Source organism: Rhinoderma darwinii (assembly GCF_050947455.1).
Source record: "Rhinoderma darwinii isolate aRhiDar2 chromosome 5 unlocalized genomic scaffold, aRhiDar2.hap1 SUPER_5_unloc_6, whole genome shotgun sequence".
NCBI lineage: Eukaryota > Metazoa > Chordata > Amphibia > Anura > Rhinodermatidae > Rhinoderma > Rhinoderma darwinii.
Genome location: NW_027461819.1, coordinates 350309 through 370045, shown reverse-complemented (window position 1 = coordinate 370045; position 19737 = coordinate 350309). Strand labels below are relative to the sequence as shown.

At 47.7% G+C, this 19737-nt stretch overlaps 13 non-coding genes across 13 annotated transcripts; all 13 read right to left on the bottom strand.

Moving 5' to 3' along the window:
* Positions 1-805: 805 nt before the first annotated feature.
* LOC142696413 (U2 spliceosomal RNA) lies at positions 806-996 on the bottom strand. Its single transcript, XR_012864313.1, has one exon. It is a non-coding gene; the product is annotated as a U2 spliceosomal RNA (small nuclear RNA).
* Positions 997-2280: 1284 nt separating this feature from the next.
* LOC142696473 (U2 spliceosomal RNA) lies at positions 2281-2467 on the bottom strand. The gene has a single exon (XR_012864368.1). It is a non-coding gene; the product is annotated as a U2 spliceosomal RNA (small nuclear RNA).
* Positions 2468-3763: 1296 nt separating this feature from the next.
* LOC142696412 (U2 spliceosomal RNA) lies at positions 3764-3954 on the bottom strand. The gene has a single exon (XR_012864312.1). It is a non-coding gene; the product is annotated as a U2 spliceosomal RNA (small nuclear RNA).
* A 1289-nt stretch (positions 3955-5243) lies between these two features.
* Positions 5244-5434, bottom strand: LOC142696409 (U2 spliceosomal RNA). The gene has a single exon (XR_012864310.1). It is a non-coding gene; the product is annotated as a U2 spliceosomal RNA (small nuclear RNA).
* Positions 5435-6726: 1292 nt separating this feature from the next.
* On the bottom strand, positions 6727-6917 carry LOC142696408 (U2 spliceosomal RNA). Its single transcript, XR_012864309.1, has one exon. It is a non-coding gene; the product is annotated as a U2 spliceosomal RNA (small nuclear RNA).
* Positions 6918-8198: 1281 nt separating this feature from the next.
* Positions 8199-8389, bottom strand: LOC142696407 (U2 spliceosomal RNA). Its single transcript, XR_012864308.1, has one exon. It is a non-coding gene; the product is annotated as a U2 spliceosomal RNA (small nuclear RNA).
* Positions 8390-9670: 1281 nt separating this feature from the next.
* Positions 9671-9861, bottom strand: LOC142696406 (U2 spliceosomal RNA). Its single transcript, XR_012864307.1, has one exon. It is a non-coding gene; the product is annotated as a U2 spliceosomal RNA (small nuclear RNA).
* A 1300-nt stretch (positions 9862-11161) lies between these two features.
* LOC142696405 (U2 spliceosomal RNA) lies at positions 11162-11352 on the bottom strand. The gene has a single exon (XR_012864306.1). It is a non-coding gene; the product is annotated as a U2 spliceosomal RNA (small nuclear RNA).
* Positions 11353-12631: 1279 nt separating this feature from the next.
* LOC142696404 (U2 spliceosomal RNA) lies at positions 12632-12822 on the bottom strand. The gene has a single exon (XR_012864305.1). It is a non-coding gene; the product is annotated as a U2 spliceosomal RNA (small nuclear RNA).
* Positions 12823-14122: 1300 nt separating this feature from the next.
* LOC142696403 (U2 spliceosomal RNA) lies at positions 14123-14313 on the bottom strand. The gene has a single exon (XR_012864304.1). It is a non-coding gene; the product is annotated as a U2 spliceosomal RNA (small nuclear RNA).
* Positions 14314-15601: 1288 nt separating this feature from the next.
* Positions 15602-15791, bottom strand: LOC142696469 (U2 spliceosomal RNA). Its single transcript, XR_012864364.1, has one exon. It is a non-coding gene; the product is annotated as a U2 spliceosomal RNA (small nuclear RNA).
* Positions 15792-17073: 1282 nt separating this feature from the next.
* LOC142696402 (U2 spliceosomal RNA) lies at positions 17074-17264 on the bottom strand. The gene has a single exon (XR_012864303.1). It is a non-coding gene; the product is annotated as a U2 spliceosomal RNA (small nuclear RNA).
* A 1300-nt stretch (positions 17265-18564) lies between these two features.
* On the bottom strand, positions 18565-18755 carry LOC142696401 (U2 spliceosomal RNA). Its single transcript, XR_012864302.1, has one exon. It is a non-coding gene; the product is annotated as a U2 spliceosomal RNA (small nuclear RNA).
* Between the last annotated feature and the right edge of the window lie 982 nt (positions 18756-19737).

The window sequence follows — 19737 nt, the reverse complement described above, 5'->3', positions numbered from 1 at the left end:
GTCTGAACTTTATATAAGACGGTGAGGCTCAGTCAGTCACTCAGTGTTGCCTGAGAGGGCAACACTGCAACAGCCGGCCGCCAGGCTGTCTTTTTTTTGCACAGCTAGTTGCCTCCAGGAGGCCACAAGAGGGAGACAAGGGACTGCAAAATGGAAAATAGGCATCCACCAACTTTACAGACAACTTCTCCTTGCTCCTACAACCTCCATCCTTGCACAGTTTGTTATTCTTCTAGGTAACATAGTAACAAATCCAAATTGCTGCTCTCTTTGTAGGCAAGCAAGGCTTTGTTGCAACTGCAATTCTTACTTCTTCTTGAAATGTAGGGACGACAGTACATTCCATCACATCCATCTAGTGTACACAGGTAGGTCCATTGTGGCGGGCAGGCGAGCGGGCGGGCTGCTTTATTGGCTGTTTGCTGTTCCCCTACTCCACTCCACTATTTGACTGTTGTGCTGCATCAATCAATCAATCAATCAATCAATCAATCAATCAATCAATCAGTGGCTGGCTCAGGTGCAGCTCTTTAACTTACCTAAAAGGGAGGGCGGAGAGAAGACAAGGAAGGTGAATGAGGTGTTCCAATGTGAAATGCCGGAAACACAGAAACACAGACGACACACAACAAGAGGTGGCAATCTATTCATTAATTGCATTTAATCAATGAGCTCATTATCACTCATGCATTGTCCAACAGGTGTTGAAATAATGGGATTAAAAGGGGAGATCCCTTCAGAAAGACAGAAACAATAGCAAAGACAAAAAACACTTTTGGAATCTGCTTTTAGTCAACACATAAGGAAAGGGTGCACCGGTCCTGGAAATACTGCAATACCAGGTCAATGCGTGGAGTGGACAGAGCAAGCTCTATTTCCATCTCCCTGTTCTAAAAATCCATTTAATATATGGTCCCCAGATAGGGGACGTATCAGATATTAAACTGATAAGAACAGATACTACACTTGATCTTAGCCAAAAGGCCGAGAAGCGATAACCCGAACGGGCCGCGCGTTGCCCGAGCCTGCCCGATACTGCTGTTCAGCCCTTGCAGCGATTCAGCCTACTTCTAGGCAATTCCATGGGGCCCTGCAGGCTCACACACTCACAGCTACACGGGAGGTGAATAAAGGCCGGAGAGGAAGCCAGACAGGATTTGCTTCTTTTGCTTGCACCACAATGCAGTGCTGAAAGAGGAGGAATCTACATAAAAACGCCTTCCTGGCAACGCCCAAATGCCCTGCTGCCATGCAGATAAACACTGGCAGCGGCAGCAAGTGCATGCCCACAGCCACCCCTTGTTCCTTCACACCTTGTATCAGCTGTAATCCAGTCCAGTCCAGTGCTGCCTGCTGAGCTGACCAACACTGCCTGGGCCCAGGCTTTTATCTCTGAGGCCCCATTATGATGTCAGAAAGCTGGCTCTGGAATCCTGAGGGCTCCACTATGACACGTGCAAAGTTCCGTCTGAACTTTATATAAGACGGTGAGGCTCAGTCAGTCACTCAGTGTTGCCTGAGAGGGCAACACTGCAACAGCCGGCCGCCAGGCTGTCTTTTTTTTGCACAGCTAGTTGCCTCCAGGAGGCCACAAGAGGGAGACAAGGGACTGCAAAATGGAAAATAGGCATCCACCAACTTTACAGACAACTTCTCCTTGCTCCTACAACCTCCATCCTTGCACAGTTTGTTATTCTTCTAGGTAACATAGTAACAAATCCAAATTGCTGCTCTCTTTGTAGGCAAGCAAGGCTTTGTTGCAACTGCAATTCTTACTTCTTCTTGAAATGTAGGGACGACAGTACATTCCATCACATCCATCTAGTGTACACAGGTAGGTCCATTGTGGCGGGCAGGCGAGCGGGCGGGCTGCTTTATTGGCTGTTTGCTGTTCCCCTACTCCACTCCACTATTTGACTGTTGTGCTGCAATCAATCAATCAATCAATCAATCAATCAATCAATCAATCAATCAATCAATCAGTGGCTGGCTCAGGTGCAGCTCTTTAACTTACCTAAAAGGGAGGGCGGAGAGAAGACAAGGAAGGTGAATGAGGTGTTCCAATGTGAAATGCCGGAAACACAGAAACACAGACGACACACAACAAGAGGTGGCAATCTATTCATTAATTGCATTTAATCAATGAGCTCATTATCACTCATGCATTGTCCAACAGGTGTTGAAATAATGGGATTAAAAGGGGAGATCCCTTCAGAAAGACAGAAACAATAGCAAAGACAAAAAACACTTTTGGAATCTGCTTTTAGTCAACACATAAGGAAAGGGTGCACCGGTCCTGGAAATACTGCAATACCAGGTCAATGCGTGGAGTGGACAGAGCAAGCTCTATTTCCATCTCCCTGTTCTAAAAATCCATTTAATATATGGTCCCCAGATAGGGGACGTATCAGATATTAAACTGATAAGAACAGATACCTTGATCTTAGCCAAAAGGCCGAGAAGCGATAACCCGAACGGGCCGCGCGTTGCCCGAGCCTGCCCGATACTGCTGTTCAGCCCTTGCAGCGATTCAGCCTACTTCTAGGCAATTCCATGGGGCCCTGCAGGCTCACACACTCACAGCTACACGGGAGGTGAATAAAGGCCGGAGAGGAAGCCAGACAGGATTTGCTTCTTTTGCTTGCACCACAATGCAGTGCTGAAAGAGGAGGAATCTACATAAAAACGCCTTCCTGGCAACGCCCAAATGCCCTGCTGCCATGCAGATAAACACTGGCAGCGGCAGCAAGTGCATGCCCACAGCCACCCCTTGTTCCTTCACACCTTGTATCAGCTGTAATCCAGTCCAGTCCAGTGCTGCCTGCTGAGCAGCACTGACCAACACTGCCTGGGCCCAGGCTTTTATCTCTGAGGCCCCATTATGATGTCAGAAAGCTGGCTCTGGAATCCTGAGGGCTCCACTATGACACGTGCAAAGTTCCGTCTGAACTTTATATAAGACGGTGAGGCTCAGTCAGTCACTCAGTGTTGCCTGAGAGGGCAACACTGCAACAGCCGGCCGCCAGGCTGTCTTTTTTTTGCACAGCTAGTTGCCTCCAGGAGGCCACAAGAGGGAGACAAGGGACTGCAAAATGGAAAATAGGCATCCACCAACTTTACAGACAACTTCTCCTTGCTCCTACAACCTCCATCCTTGCACAGTTTGTTATTCTTCTAGGTAACATAGTAACAAATCCAAATTGCTGCTCTCTTTGTAGGCAAGCAAGGCTTTGTTGCAACTGCAATTCTTACTTCTTCTTGAAATGTAGGGACGACAGTACATTCCATCACATCCATCTAGTGTACACAGGTAGGTCCATTGTGGCGGGCAGGCGAGCGGGCGGGCTGCTTTATTGGCTGTTTGCTGTTCCCCTACTCCACTCCACTATTTGACTGTTGTGCTGCATCAATCAATCAATCAATCAATCAATCAATCAATCAATCAATCAATCAATCAATCAATCAGTGGCTGGCTCAGGTGCAGCTCTTTAACTTACCTAAAAGGGAGGGCGGAGAGAAGACAAGGAAGGTGAATGAGGTGTTCCAATGTGAAATGCCGGAAACACAGAAACACAGACGACACACAACAAGAGGTGGCAATCTATTCATTAATTGCATTTAATCAATGAGCTCATTATCACTCATGCATTGTCCAACAGGTGTTGAAATAATGGGATTAAAAGGGGAGATCCCTTCAGAAAGACAGAAACAATAGCAAAGACAAAAAACACTTTTGGAATCTGCTTTTAGTCAACACATAAGGAAAGGGTGCACCGGTCCTGGAAATACTGCAATACCAGGTCAATGCGTGGAGTGGACAGAGCAAGCTCTATTTCCATCTCCCTGTTCTAAAAATCCATTTAATATATGGTCCCCAGATAGGGGACGTATCAGATATTAAACTGATAAGAACAGATACTACACTTGATCTTAGCCAAAAGGCCGAGAAGCGATAACCCGAACGGGCCGCGCGTTGCCCGAGCCTGCCCGATACTGCTGTTCAGCCCTTGCAGCGATTCAGCCTACTTCTAGGCAATTCCATGGGGCCCTGCAGGCTCACACACTCACAGCTACACGGGAGGTGAATAAAGGCCGGAGAGGAAGCCAGACAGGATTTGCTTCTTTTGCTTGCACCACAATGCAGTGCTGAAAGAGGAGGAATCTACATAAAAACGCCTTCCTGGCAACGCCCAAATGCCCTGCTGCCATGCAGATAAACACTGGCAGCGGCAGCAAGTGCATGCCCACAGCCACCCCTTGTTCCTTCACACCTTGTATCAGCTGTAATCCAGTCCAGTCCAGTGCTGCCTGCTGAGCAGCACTGACCAACACTGCCTGGGCCCAGGCTTTTATCTCTGAGGCCCCATTATGATGTCAGAAAGCTGGCTCTGGAATCCTGAGGGCTCCACTATGACACGTGCAAAGTTCCGTCTGAAACTTTATATAAGACGGTGAGGCTCAGTCAGTCACTCAGTGTTGCCTGAGAGGGCAACACTGCAACAGCCGGCCGCCAGGCTGTCTTTTTTTTGCACAGCTAGTTGCCTCCAGGAGGCCACAAGAGGGAGACAAGGGACTGCAAAATGGAAAATAGGCATCCACCAACTTTACAGACAACTTCTCCTTGCTCCTACAACCTCCATCCTTGCACAGTTTGTTATTCTTCTAGGTAACATAGTAACAAATCCAAATTGCTGCTCTCTTTGTAGGCAAGCAAGGCTTTGTTGCAACTGCAATTCTTACTTCTTCTTGAAATGTAGGGACGACAGTACATTCCATCACATCCATCTAGTGTACACAGGTAGGTCCATTGTGGCGGGCAGGCGAGCGGGCGGGCTGCTTTATTGGCTGTTTGCTGTTCCCCTACTCCACTCCACTATTTGACTGTTGTGCTGCATCAATCAATCAATCAATCAATCAATCAATCAATCAATCAATCAATCAATCAGTGGCTGGCTCAGGTGCAGCTCTTTAACTTACCTAAAAGGGAGGGCGGAGAGAAGACAAGGAAGGTGAATGAGGTGTTCCAATGTGAAATGCCGGAAACACAGAAACACAGACGACACACAACAAGAGGTGGCAATCTATTCATTAATTGCATTTAATCAATGAGCTCATTATCACTCATGCATTGTCCAACAGGTGTTGAAATAATGGGATTAAAAGGGGAGATCCCTTCAGAAAGACAGAAACAATAGCAAAGACAAAAAACACTTTTGGAATCTGCTTTTAGTCAACACATAAGGAAAGGGTGCACCGGTCCTGGAAATACTGCAATACCAGGTCAATGCGTGGAGTGGACAGAGCAAGCTCTATTTCCATCTCCCTGTTCTAAAAATCCATTTAATATATGGTCCCCAGATAGGGGACGTATCAGATATTAAACTGATAAGAACAGATACTACACTTGATCTTAGCCAAAAGGCCGAGAAGCGATAACCCGAACGGGCCGCGCGTTGCCCGAGCCTGCCCGATACTGCTGTTCAGCCCTTGCAGCGATTCAGCCTACTTCTAGGCAATTCCATGGGGCCCTGCAGGCTCACACACTCACAGCTACACGGGAGGTGAATAAAGGCCGGAGAGGAAGCCAGACAGGATTTGCTTCTTTTGCTTGCACCACAATGCAGTGCTGAAAGAGGAGGAATCTACATAAAAACGCCTTCCTGGCAACGCCCAAATGCCCTGCTGCCATGCAGATAAACACTGGCAGCGGCAGCAAGTGCATGCCCACAGCCACCCCTTGTTCCTTCACACCTTGTATCAGCTGTAATCCAGTCCAGTCCAGTGCTGCCTGCTGAGCAGCACTGACCAACACTGCCTGGGCCCAGGCTTTTATCTCTGAGGCCCCATTATGATGTCAGAAAGCTGGCTCTGGAATCCTGAGGGCTCCACTATGACACGTGCAAAGTTCCGTCTGAACTTTATATAAGACGGTGAGGCTCAGTCAGTCACTCAGTGTTGCCTGAGAGGGCAACACTGCAACAGCCGGCCGCCAGGCTGTCTTTTTTTTGCACAGCTAGTTGCCTCCAGGAGGCCACAAGAGGGAGACAAGGGACTGCAAAATGGAAAATAGGCATCCACCAACTTTACAGACAACTTCTCCTTGCTCCTACAACCTCCATCCTTGCACAGTTTGTTATTCTTCTAGGTAACATAGTAACAAATCCAAATTGCTGCTCTCTTTGTAGGCAAGCAAGGCTTTGTTGCAACTGCAATTCTTACTTCTTCTTGAAATGTAGGGACGACAGTACATTCCATCACATCCATCTAGTGTACACAGGTAGGTCCATTGTGGCGGGCAGGCGAGCGGGCGGGCTGCTTTATTGGCTGTTTGCTGTTCCCCTACTCCACTCCACTATTTGACTGTTGTGCTGCATCAATCAATCAATCAATCAATCAATCAATCAATCAATCAATCAATCAATCAATCAGTGGCTGGCTCAGGTGCAGCTCTTTAACTTACCTAAAAGGGAGGGCGGAGAGAAGACAAGGAAGGTGAATGAGGTGTTCCAATGTGAAATGCCGGAAACACAGAAACACAGACGACACACAACAAGAGGTGGCAATCTATTCATTAATTGCATTTAATCAATGAGCTCATTATCACTCATGCATTGTCCAACAGGTGTTGAAATAATGGGATTAAAAGGGGAGATCCCTTCAGAAAGACAGAAACAATAGCAAAGACAAAAAACACTTTTGGAATCTGCTTTTAGTCAACACATAAGGAAAGGGTGCACCGGTCCTGGAAATACTGCAATACCAGGTCAATGCGTGGAGTGGACAGAGCAAGCTCTATTTCCATCTCCCTGTTCTAAAAATCCATTTAATATATGGTCCCCAGATAGGGGACGTATCAGATATTAAACTGATAAGAACAGATACTACACTTGATCTTAGCCAAAAGGCCGAGAAGCGATAACCCGAACGGGCCGCGCGTTGCCCGAGCCTGCCCGATACTGCTGTTCAGCCCTTGCAGCGATTCAGCCTACTTCTAGGCAATTCCATGGGGCCCTGCAGGCTCACACACTCACAGCTACACGGGAGGTGAATAAAGGCCGGAGAGGAAGCCAGACAGGATTTGCTTCTTTTGCTTGCACCACAATGCAGTGCTGAAAGAGGAGGAATCTACATAAAAACGCCTTCCTGGCAACGCCCAAATGCCCTGCTGCCATGCAGATAAACACTGGCAGCGGCAGCAAGTGCATGCCCACAGCCACCCCTTGTTCCTTCACACCTTGTATCAGCTGTAATCCAGTCCAGTCCAGTGCTGCCTGCTGAGCAGCACTGACCAACACTGCCTGGGCCCAGGCTTTTATCTCTGAGGCCCCATTATGATGTCAGAAAGCTGGCTCTGGAATCCTGAGGGCTCCACTATGACACGTGCAAAGTTCCGTCTGAACTTTATATAAGACGGTGAGGCTCAGTCAGTCACTCAGTGTTGCCTGAGAGGGCAACACTGCAACAGCCGGCCGCCAGGCTGTCTTCTTTTTGCACAGCTAGTTGCCTCCAGGAGGCCACAAGAGGGAGACAAGGGACTGCAAAATGGAAAATAGGCATCCACCAACTTTACAGACAACTTCTCCTTGCTCCTACAACCTCCATCCTTGCACAGTTTGTTATTCTTCTAGGTAACATAGTAACAAATCCAAATTGCTGCTCTCTTTGTAGGCAAGCAAGGCTTTGTTGCAACTGCAATTCTTACTTCTTCTTGAAATGTAGGGACGACAGTACATTCCATCACATCCATCTAGTGTACACAGGTAGGTCCATTGTGGCGGGCAGGCGAGCGGGCGGGCTGCTTTATTGGCTGTTTGCTGTTCCCCTACTCCACTCCACTATTTGACTGTTGTGCTGCATCAATCAATCAATCAATCAATCAATCAATCAATCAATCAATCAAGTGGCTGGCTCAGGTGCAGCTCTTTAACTTACCTAAAAGGGAGGGCGGAGAGAAGACAAGGAAGGTGAATGAGGTGTTCCAATGTGAAATGCCGGAAACACAGAAACACAGACGACACACAACAAGAGGTGGCAATCTATTCATTAATTGCATTTAATCAATGAGCTCATTATCACTCATGCATTGTCCAACAGGTGTTGAAATAATGGGATTAAAAGGGGAGATCCCTTCAGAAAGACAGAAACAATAGCAAAGACAAAAAACACTTTTGGAATCTGCTTTTAGTCAACACATAAGGAAAGGGTGCACCGGTCCTGGAAATACTGCAATACCAGGTCAATGCGTGGAGTGGACAGAGCAAGCTCTATTTCCATCTCCCTGTTCTAAAAATCCATTTAATATATGGTCCCCAGATAGGGGACGTATCAGATATTAAACTGATAAGAACAGATACTACACTTGATCTTAGCCAAAAGGCCGAGAAGCGATAACCCGAACGGGCCGCGCGTTGCCCGAGCCTGCCCGATACTGCTGTTCAGCCCTTGCAGCGATTCAGCCTACTTCTAGGCAATTCCATGGGGCCCTGCAGGCTCACACACTCACAGCTACACGGGAGGTGAATAAAGGCCGGAGAGGAAGCCAGACAGGATTTGCTTCTTTTGCTTGCACCACAATGCAGTGCTGAAAGAGGAGGAATCTACATAAAAACGCCTTCCTGGCAACGCCCAAATGCCCTGCTGCCATGCAGATAAACACTGGCAGCGGCAGCAAGTGCATGCCCACAGCCACCCCTTGTTCCTTCACACCTTGTATCAGCTGTAATCCAGTCCAGTCCAGTGCTGCCTGCTGAGCAGCACTGACCAACACTGCCTGGGCCCAGGCTTTTATCTCTGAGGCCCCATTATGATGTCAGAAAGCTGGCTCTGGAATCCTGAGGGCTCCACTATGACACGTGCAAAGTTCCGTCTGAACTTTATATAAGACGGTGAGGCTCAGTCAGTCACTCAGTGTTGCCTGAGAGGGCAACACTGCAACAGCCGGCCGCCAGGCTGTCTTTTTTTTGCACAGCTAGTTGCCTCCAGGAGGCCACAAGAGGGAGACAAGGGACTGCAAAATGGAAAATAGGCATCCACCAACTTTACAGACAACTTCTCCTTGCTCCTACAACCTCCATCCTTGCACAGTTTGTTATTCTTCTAGGTAACATAGTAACAAATCCAAATTGCTGCTCTCTTTGTAGGCAAGCAAGGCTTTGTTGCAACTGCAATTCTTACTTCTTCTTGAAATGTAGGGACGACAGTACATTCCATCACATCCATCTAGTGTACACAGGTAGGTCCATTGTGGCGGGCAGGCGAGCGGGCGGGCTGCTTTATTGGCTGTTTGCTGTTCCCCTACTCCACTCCACTATTTGACTGTTGTGCTGCATCAATCAATCAATCAATCAATCAATCAATCAATCAATCAATCAAGTGGCTGGCTCAGGTGCAGCTCTTTAACTTACCTAAAAGGGAGGGCGGAGAGAAGACAAGGAAGGTGAATGAGGTGTTCCAATGTGAAATGCCGGAAACACAGAAACACAGACGACACACAACAAGAGGTGGCAATCTATTCATTAATTGCATTTAATCAATGAGCTCATTATCACTCATGCATTGTCCAACAGGTGTTGAAATAATGGGATTAAAAGGGGAGATCCCTTCAGAAAGACAGAAACAATAGCAAAGACAAAAAACACTTTTGGAATCTGCTTTTAGTCAACACATAAGGAAAGGGTGCACCGGTCCTGGAAATACTGCAATACCAGGTCAATGCGTGGAGTGGACAGAGCAAGCTCTATTTCCATCTCCCTGTTCTAAAAATCCATTTAATATATGGTCCCCAGATAGGGGACGTATCAGATATTAAACTGATAAGAACAGATACTACACTTGATCTTAGCCAAAAGGCCGAGAAGCGATAACCCGAACGGGCCGCGCGTTGCCCGAGCCTGCCCGATACTGCTGTTCAGCCCTTGCAGCGATTCAGCCTACTTCTAGGCAATTCCATGGGGCCCTGCAGGCTCACACACTCACAGCTACACGGGAGGTGAATAAAGGCCGGAGAGGAAGCCAGACAGGATTTGCTTCTTTTGCTTGCACCACAATGCAGTGCTGAAAGAGGAGGAATCTACATAAAAACGCCTTCCTGGCAACGCCCAAATGCCCTGCTGCCATGCAGATAAACACTGGCAGCGGCAGCAAGTGCATGCCCACAGCCACCCCTTGTTCCTTCACACCTTGTATCAGCTGTAATCCAGTCCAGTCCAGTGCTGCCTGCTGAGCAGCACTGACCAACACTGCCTGGGCCCAGGCTTTTATCTCTGAGGCCCCATTATGATGTCAGAAAGCTGGCTCTGGAATCCTGAGGGCTCCACTATGACACGTGCAAAGTTCCGTCTGAACTTTATATAAGACGGTGAGGCTCAGTCAGTCACTCAGTGTTGCCTGAGAGGGCAACACTGCAACAGCCGGCCGCCAGGCTGTCTTTTTTTTGCACAGCTAGTTGCCTCAAGGAGGCCACAAGAGGGAGACAAGGGACTGCAAAATGGAAAATAGGCATCCACCAACTTTACAGACAACTTCTCCTTGCTCCTACAACCTCCATCCTTGCACAGTTTGTTATTCTTCTAGGTAACATAGTAACAAATCCAAATTGCTGCTCTCTTTGTAGGCAAGCAAGGCTTTGTTGCAACTGCAATTCTTACTTCTTCTTGAAATGTAGGGACGACAGTACATTCCATCACATCCATCTAGTGTACACAGGTAGGTCCATTGTGGCGGGCAGGCGAGCGGGCGGGCTGCTTTATTGGCTGTTTGCTGTTCCCCTACTCCACTCCACTATTTGACTGTTGTGCTGCATCAATCAATCAATCAATCAATCAATCAATCAATCAATCAATCAATCAATCAATCAATCAATCAGTGGCTGGCTCAGGTGCAGCTCTTTAACTTACCTAAAAGGGAGGGCGGAGAGAAGACAAGGAAGGTGAATGAGGTGTTCCAATGTGAAATGCCGGAAACACAGAAACACAGACGACACACAACAAGAGGTGGCAATCTATTCATTAATTGCATTTAATCAATGAGCTCATTATCACTCATGCATTGTCCAACAGGTGTTGAAATAATGGGATTAAAAGGGGAGATCCCTTCAGAAAGACAGAAACAATAGCAAAGACAAAAAACACTTTTGGAATCTGCTTTTAGTCAACACATAAGGAAAGGGTGCACCGGTCCTGGAAATACTGCAATACCAGGTCAATGCGTGGAGTGGACAGAGCAAGCTCTATTTCCATCTCCCTGTTCTAAAAATCCATTTAATATATGGTCCCCAGATAGGGGACGTATCAGATATTAAACTGATAAGAACAGATACTACACTTGATCTTAGCCAAAAGGCCGAGAAGCGATAACCCGAACGGGCCGCGCGTTGCCCGAGCCTGCCCGATACTGCTGTTCAGCCCTTGCAGCGATTCAGCCTACTTCTAGGCAATTCCATGGGGCCCTGCAGGCTCACACACTCACAGCTACACGGGAGGTGAATAAAGGCCGGAGAGGAAGCCAGACAGGATTTGCTTCTTTTGCTTGCACCACAATGCAGTGCTGAAAGAGGAGGAATCTACATAAAAACGCCTTCCTGGCAACGCCCAAATGCCCTGCTGCCATGCAGATAAACACTGGCAGCGGCAGCAAGTGCATGCCCACAGCCACCCCTTGTTCCTTCACACCTTGTATCAGCTGTAATCCAGTCCAGTCCAGTGCTGCCTGCTGAGCAGCACTGACCAACACTGCCTGGGCCCAGGCTTTTATCTCTGAGGCCCCATTATGATGTCAGAAAGCTGGCTCTGGAATCCTGAGGGCTCCACTATGACACGTGCAAAGTTCCGTCTGAACTTTATATAAGACGGTGAGGCTAGTGTTGCCTGAGAGGGCAACACTGCAACAGCCGGCCGCCAGGCTGTCTTTTTTTTGCACAGCTAGTTGCCTCCAGGAGGCCACAAGAGGGAGACAAGGGACTGCAAAATGGAAAATAGGCATCCACCAACTTTACAGACAACTTCTCCTTGCTCCTACAACCTCCATCCTTGCACAGTTTGTTATTCTTCTAGGTAACATAGTAACAAATCCAAATTGCTGCTCTCTTTGTAGGCAAGCAAGGCTTTGTTGCAACTGCAATTCTTACTTCTTCTTGAAATGTAGGGACGACAGTACATTCCATCACATCCATCTAGTGTACACAGGTAGGTCCATTGTGGCGGGCAGGCGAGCGGGCGGGCTGCTTTATTGGCTGTTTGCTGTTCCCCTACTCCACTCCACTATTTGACTGTTGTGCTGCATCAATCAATCAATCAATCAATCAATCAATCAATCAATCAATCAATCAATCAATCAGTGGCTGGCTCAGGTGCAGCTCTTTAACTTACCTAAAAGGGAGGGCGGAGAGAAGACAAGGAAGGTGAATGAGGTGTTCCAATGTGAAATGCCGGAAACACAGAAACACAGACGACACACAACAAGAGGTGGCAATCTATTCATTAATTGCATTTAATCAATGAGCTCATTATCACTCATGCATTGTCCAACAGGTGTTGAAATAATGGGATTAAAAGGGGAGATCCCTTCAGAAAGACAGAAACAATAGCAAAGACAAAAAACACTTTTGGAATCTGCTTTTAGTCAACACATAAGGAAAGGGTGCACCGGTCCTGGAAATACTGCAATACCAGGTCAATGCGTGGAGTGGACAGAGCAAGCTCTATTTCCATCTCCCTGTTCTAAAAATCCATTTAATATATGGTCCCCAGATAGGGGACGTATCAGATATTAAACTGATAAGAACAGATACTACACTTGATCTTAGCCAAAAGGCCGAGAAGCGATAACCCGAACGGGCCGCGCGTTGCCCGAGCCTGCCCGATACTGCTGTTCAGCCCTTGCAGCGATTCAGCCTACTTCTAGGCAATTCCATGGGGCCCTGCAGGCTCACACACTCACAGCTACACGGGAGGTGAATAAAGGCCGGAGAGGAAGCCAGACAGGATTTGCTTCTTTTGCTTGCACCACAATGCAGTGCTGAAAGAGGAGGAATCTACATAAAAACGCCTTCCTGGCAACGCCCAAATGCCCTGCTGCCATGCAGATAAACACTGGCAGCGGCAGCAAGTGCATGCCCACAGCCACCCCTTGTTCCTTCACACCTTGTATCAGCTGTAATCCAGTCCAGTCCAGTGCTGCCTGCTGAGCAGCACTGACCAACACTGCCTGGGCCCAGGCTTTTATCTCTGAGGCCCCATTATGATGTCAGAAAGCTGGCTCTGGAATCCTGAGGGCTCCACTATGACACGTGCAAAGTTCCGTCTGAACTTTATATAAGACGGTGAGGCTCAGTCAGTCACTCAGTGTTGCCTGAGAGGGCAACACTGCAACAGCCGGCCGCCAGGCTGTCTTTTTTTTGCACAGCTAGTTGCCTCCAGGAGGCCACAAGAGGGAGACAAGGGACTGCAAAATGGAAAATAGGCATCCACCAACTTTACAGACAACTTCTCCTTGCTCCTACAACCTCCATCCTTGCACAGTTTGTTATTCTTCTAGGTAACATAGTAACAAATCCAAATTGCTGCTCTCTTTGTAGGCAAGCAAGGCTTTGTTGCAACTGCAATTCTTACTTCTTCTTGAAATGTAGGGACGACAGTACATTCCATCACATCCATCTAGTGTACACAGGTAGGTCCATTGTGGCGGGCAGGCGAGCGGGCGGGCTGCTTTATTGGCTGTTTGCTGTTCCCCTACTCCACTCCACTATTTGACTGTTGTGCTGCATCAATCAATCAATCAATCAATCAATCAATCAATCAATCAATCAATCAATCAATCAATCAATCAGTGGCTGGCTCAGGTGCAGCTCTTTAACTTACCTAAAAGGGAGGGCGGAGAGAAGACAAGGAAGGTGAATGAGGTGTTCCAATGTGAAATGCCGGAAACACAGAAACACAGACGACACACAACAAGAGGTGGCAATCTATTCATTAATTGCATTTAATCAATGAGCTCATTATCACTCATGCATTGTCCAACAGGTGTTGAAATAATGGGATTAAAAGGGGAGATCCCTTCAGAAAGACAGAAACAATAGCAAAGACAAAAAACACTTTTGGAATCTGCTTTTAGTCAACACATAAGGAAAGGGTGCACCGGTCCTGGAAATACTGCAATACCAGGTCAATGCGTGGAGTGGACAGAGCAAGCTCTATTTCCATCTCCCTGTTCTAAAAATCCATTTAATATATGGTCCCCAGATAGGGGACGTATCAGATATTAAACTGATAAGAACAGATACTACACTTGATCTTAGCCAAAAGGCCGAGAAGCGATAACCCGAACGGGCCGCGCGTTGCCCGAGCCTGCCCGATACTGCTGTTCAGCCCTTGCAGCGATTCAGCCTACTTCTAGGCAATTCCATGGGGCCCTGCAGGCTCACACACCCACAGCTACACGGGAGGTGAATAAAGGCCGGAGAGGAAGCCAGACAGGATTTGCTTCTTTTGCTTGCACCACAATGCAGTGCTGAAAGAGGAGGAATCTACATAAAAACGCCTTCCTGGCAACGCCCAAATGCCCTGCTGCCATGCAGATAAACACTGGCAGCGGCAGCAAGTGCATGCCCACAGCCACCCCTTGTTCCTTCACACCTTGTATCAGCTGTAATCCAGTCCAGTCCAGTGCTGCCTGCTGAGCAGCACTGACCAACACTGCCTGGGCCCAGGCTTTTATCTCTGAGGCCCCATTATGATGTCAGAAAGCTGGCTCTGGAATCCTGAGGGCTCCACTATGACACGTGCAAAGTTCCGTCTGAACTTTATATAAGACGGTGAGGCTCAGTCAGTCACTCAGTGTTGCCTGAGAGGGCAACACTGCAACAGCCGGCCGCCAGGCTGTCTTTTTTTTGCACAGCTAGTTGCCTCCAGGAGGCCACAAGAGGGAGACAAGGGACTGCAAAATGGAAAATAGGCATCCACCAACTTTACAGACAACTTCTCCTTGCTCCTACAACCTCCATCCTTGCACAGTTTGTTATTCTTCTAGGTAACATAGTAACAAATCCAAATTGCTGCTCTCTTTGTAGGCAAGCAAGGCTTTGTTGCAACTGCAATTCTTACTTCTTCTTGAAATGTAGGGACGACAGTACATTCCATCACATCCATCTAGTGTACACAGGTAGGTCCATTGTGGCGGGCAGGCGAGCGGGCGGGCTGCTTTATTGGCTGTTTGCTGTTCCCCTACTCCACTCCACTATTTGACTGGTGTGCTGCATCAATCAATCAATCAATCAATCAATCAATCAATCATCAATCAATCAATCAATCAGTGGCTGGCTCAGGTGCAGCTCTTTAACTTACCTAAAAGGGAGGGCGGAGAGAAACAAGGAAGGTGAATGAGGTGTTCCAATGTGAAATGCCGGAAACACAGAAACACAGACGACACACAACAAGAGGTGGCAATCTATTCATTAATTGCATTTAATCAATGAGCTCATTAGCACTCATGCATTGTCCAACAGGTGTTGAAATAATGGGATTAAAAGGGAGATCCCTTCAGAAAGACAGAAACAATAGCAAAGACAAAAAACACTTTTGAATCTGCTTTTAGTCAACACATAAGGAAAGGGTGCACCGGTCCTGGAAATACTGCAATACCAGGTCAATGCGTGGAGTGGACAGAGCAAGCTCTATTTCCATCTCCTGTTCTAAAAATCCATTTAATATATGGTCCCCAGATAGGGGACGTATCAGATATTAAACTGATAAGAACAGATACTACACTTGATCTTAGCCAAAAGGCCGAGAAGCGATAACCCGAACGGGCCGCGCGTTGCCCGAGCCTGCCCGATACTGCTGTTCAGCCCTTGCAGCGATTCAGCCTACTTCTAGGCAATTCCATGGGGCCCTGCAGGCTCACACACTCCACAGCTACACGGGAGGTGAATAAAGGCCGGAGAGGAAGCCAGACAGGATTTGCTTCTTTTGCTTGCACCACAATGCAGTGCTGAAAGAGGAGGAATCTACATAAAAACGCCTTCCTGGCAACGCCCAAATGCCCTGCTGCCATGCAGATAAACACTGGCAGCGGCAGCAAGTGCATGCCCACAGCCACCCCTTGTTCCTTCACACCTTGTATCAGCTGTAATCCAGTCCAGTCCAGTGCTGCCTGCTGAGCAGCACTGACCAACACTGCCTGGGCCCAGGCTTTTATCTCTGAGGCCCCATTATGATGTCAGAAAGCTGGCTCTGGAATCCTGAGGGCTCCACTATGACACGTGCAAAGTTCCGTCTGAACTTTATATAAGACGGTGAGGCTCAGTCAGTCACTCAGTGTTGCCTGAGAGGGCAACACTGCAACAGCCGGCCGCCAGGCTGTCTTTTTTTTGCACAGCTAGTTGCCTCCAGGAGGCCACAAGAGGGAGACAAGGGACTGCAAAATGGAAAATAGGCATCCACCAACTTTACAGACAACTTCTCCTTGCTCCTACAACCTCCATCCTTGCACAGTTTGTTATTCTTCTAGGTAACATAGTAACAAATCCAAATTGCTGCTCTCTTTGTAGGCAAGCAAGGCTTTGTTGCAACTGCAATTCTTACTTCTTCTTGAAATGTAGGGACGACAGTACATTCCATCACATCCATCTAGTGTACACAGGTAGGTCCATTGTGGCGGGCAGGCGAGCGGGCGGGCTGCATTTATTGGCTGTTTGCTGTTCCCCTACTCCACTCCACTATTTGACTGTTGTGCTGCATCAATCAATCAATCAATCAATCAATCAATCAATCAATCAATCAGTGGCTGGCTCAGGTGCAGCTCTTTAACTTACCTAAAAGGGAGGGCGGAGAGAAGACAAGGAAGGTGAATGAGGTGTTCCAATGTGAAATGCCGGAAACACAGAAACACAGACGACACACAACAAGAGGTGGCAATCTATTCATTAATTGCATTTAATCAATGAGCTCATTATCACTCATGCATTGTCCAACAGGTGTTGAAATAATGGGATTAAAAGGGGAGATCCCTTCAGAAAGACAGAAACAATAGCAAAGACAAAAAACACTTTTGGAATCTGCTTTTAGTCAACACATAAGGAAAGGGTGCACCGGTCCTGGAAATACTGCAATACCAGGTCAATGCGTGGAGTGGACAGAGCAAGCTCTATTTCCATCTCCCTGTTCTAAAAATCCATTTAATATATGGTCCCCAGATAGGGGACGTATCAGATATTAAACTGATAAGAACAGATACTACACTTGATCTTAGCCAAAAGGCCGAGAAGCGATAACCCGAACGGGCCGCGCGTTGCCCGAGCCTGCCCGATACTGCTGTTCAGCCCTTGCAGCGATTCAGCCTACTTCTAGGCAATTCCATGGGGCCCTGCAGGCTCACACACTCACAGCTACACGGGAGGTGAATAAAGGCCGGAGAGGAAGCCAGACAGGATTTGCTTCTTTTGCTTGCACCACAATGCAGTGCTGAAAGAGGAGGAATCTACATAAAAACGCCTTCCTGGCAACGCCCAAATGCCCTGCTGCCATGCAGATAAACACTGGCAGCGGCAGCAAGTGCATGCCCACAGCCACCCCTTGTTCCTTCACACCTTGTATCAGCTGTAATCCAGTCCAGTCCAGTGCTGCCTGCTGAGCAGCACTGACCAACACTGCCTGGGCCCAGGCTTTTATCTCTGAGGCCCCATTATGATGTCAGAAAGCTGGCTCTGGAATCCTGAGGGCTCCACTATGACACGTGCAAAGTTCCGTCTGAACTTTATATAAGACGGTGAGGCTCAGTCAGTCACTCAGTGTTGCCTGAGAGGGCAACACTGCAACAGCCGGCCGCCAGGCTGTCTTTTTTTTGCACAGCTAGTTGCCTCCAGGAGGCCACAAGAGGGAGACAAGGGACTGCAAAATGGAAAATAGGCATCCACCAACTTTACAGACAACTTCTCCTTGCTCCTACAACCTCCATCCTTGCACAGTTTGTTATTCTTCTAGGTAACATAGTAACAAATCCAAATTGCTGCTCTCTTTGTAGGCAAGCAAGGCTTTGTTGCAACTGCAATTCTTACTTCTTCTTGAAATGTAGGGACGACAGTACATTCCATCACATCCATCTAGTGTACACAGGTAGGTCCATTGTGGCGGGCAGGCGAGCGGGCGGGCTGCTTTATTGGCTGTTTGCTGTTCCCCTACTCCACTCCACTATTTGACTGTTGTGCTGCATCAATCAATCAATCAATCAATCAATCAATCAATCAATCAATCAATCAATCAATCAATCAATCAGTGGCTGGCTCAGGTGCAGCTCTTTAACTTACCTAAAAGGGAGGGCGGAGAGAAGACAAGGAAGGTGAATGAGGTGTTCCAATGTGAAATGCCGGAAACACAGAAACACAGACGACACACAACAAGAGGTGGCAATCTATTCATTAATTGCATTTAATCAATGAGCTCATTATCACTCATGCATTGTCCAACAGGTGTTGAAATAATGGGATTAAAAGGGGAGATCCCTTCAGAAAGACAGAAACAATAGCAAAGACAAAAAACACTTTTGGAATCTGCTTTTAGTCAACACATAAGGAAAGGGTGCACCGGTCCTGGAAATACTGCAATACCAGGTCAATGCGTGGAGTGGACAGAGCAAGCTCTATTTCCATCTCCCTGTTCTAAAAATCCATTTAATATATGGTCCCCAGATAGGGGACGTATCAGATATTAAACTGATAAGAACAGATACTACACTTGATCTTAGCCAAAAGGCCGAGAAGCGATAACCCGAACGGGCCGCGCGTTGCCCGAGCCTGCCCGATACTGCTGTTCAGCCCTTGCAGCGATTCAGCCTACTTCTAGGCAATTCCATGGGGCCCTGCAGGCTCACACACTCACAGCTACACGGGAGGTGAATAAAGGCCGGAGAGGAAGCCAGACAGGATTTGCTTCTTTTGCTTGCACCACAATGCAGTGCTGAAAGAGGAGGAATCTACATAAAAACGCCTTCCTGGCAACGCCCAAATGCCCTGCTGCCATGCAGATAAACACTGGCAGCGGCAGCAAGTGCATGCCCACAGCCACCCCTTGTTCCTTCACACCTTGTATCAGCTGTAATCCAGTCCAGTCCAGTGCTGCCTGCTGAGCAGCACTGACCAACACTGCCTGGGCCCAGGCTTTTATCTCTGAGGCCCCATTATGATGTCAGAAAGCTGGCTCTGGAATCCTGAGGGCTCCACTATGACACGTGCAAAGTTCCGTCTGAACTTTATATAAGACGGTGAGGCTCAGTCAGTCACTCAGTGTTGCCTGAGAGGGCAACACTGCAACAGCCGGCCGCCAGGCTGTCTTTTTTTTGCACAGCTAGTTGCCTCCAGGAGGCCACAAGAGGGAGACAAGGGACTGCAAAATGGAAAATAGGCATCCACCAACTTTACAGACAACTTCTCCTTGCTCCTACAACCTCCATCCTTGCACAGTTTGTTATTCTTCTAGGTAACATAGTAACAAATCCAAATTGCTGCTCTCTTTGTAGGCAAGCAAGGCTTTGTTGCAACTGCAATTCTTACTTCTTCTTGAAATGTAGGGACGACAGTACATTCCATCACATCCATCTAGTGTACACAGGTAGGTCCATTGTGGCGGGCAGGCGAGCGGGCGGGCTGCTTTATTGGCTGTTTGCTGTTCCCCTACTCCACTCCACTATTTGACTGTTGTGCTGCAATCAATCAATCAATCAATCAATCAATCAATCAATCAATCAATC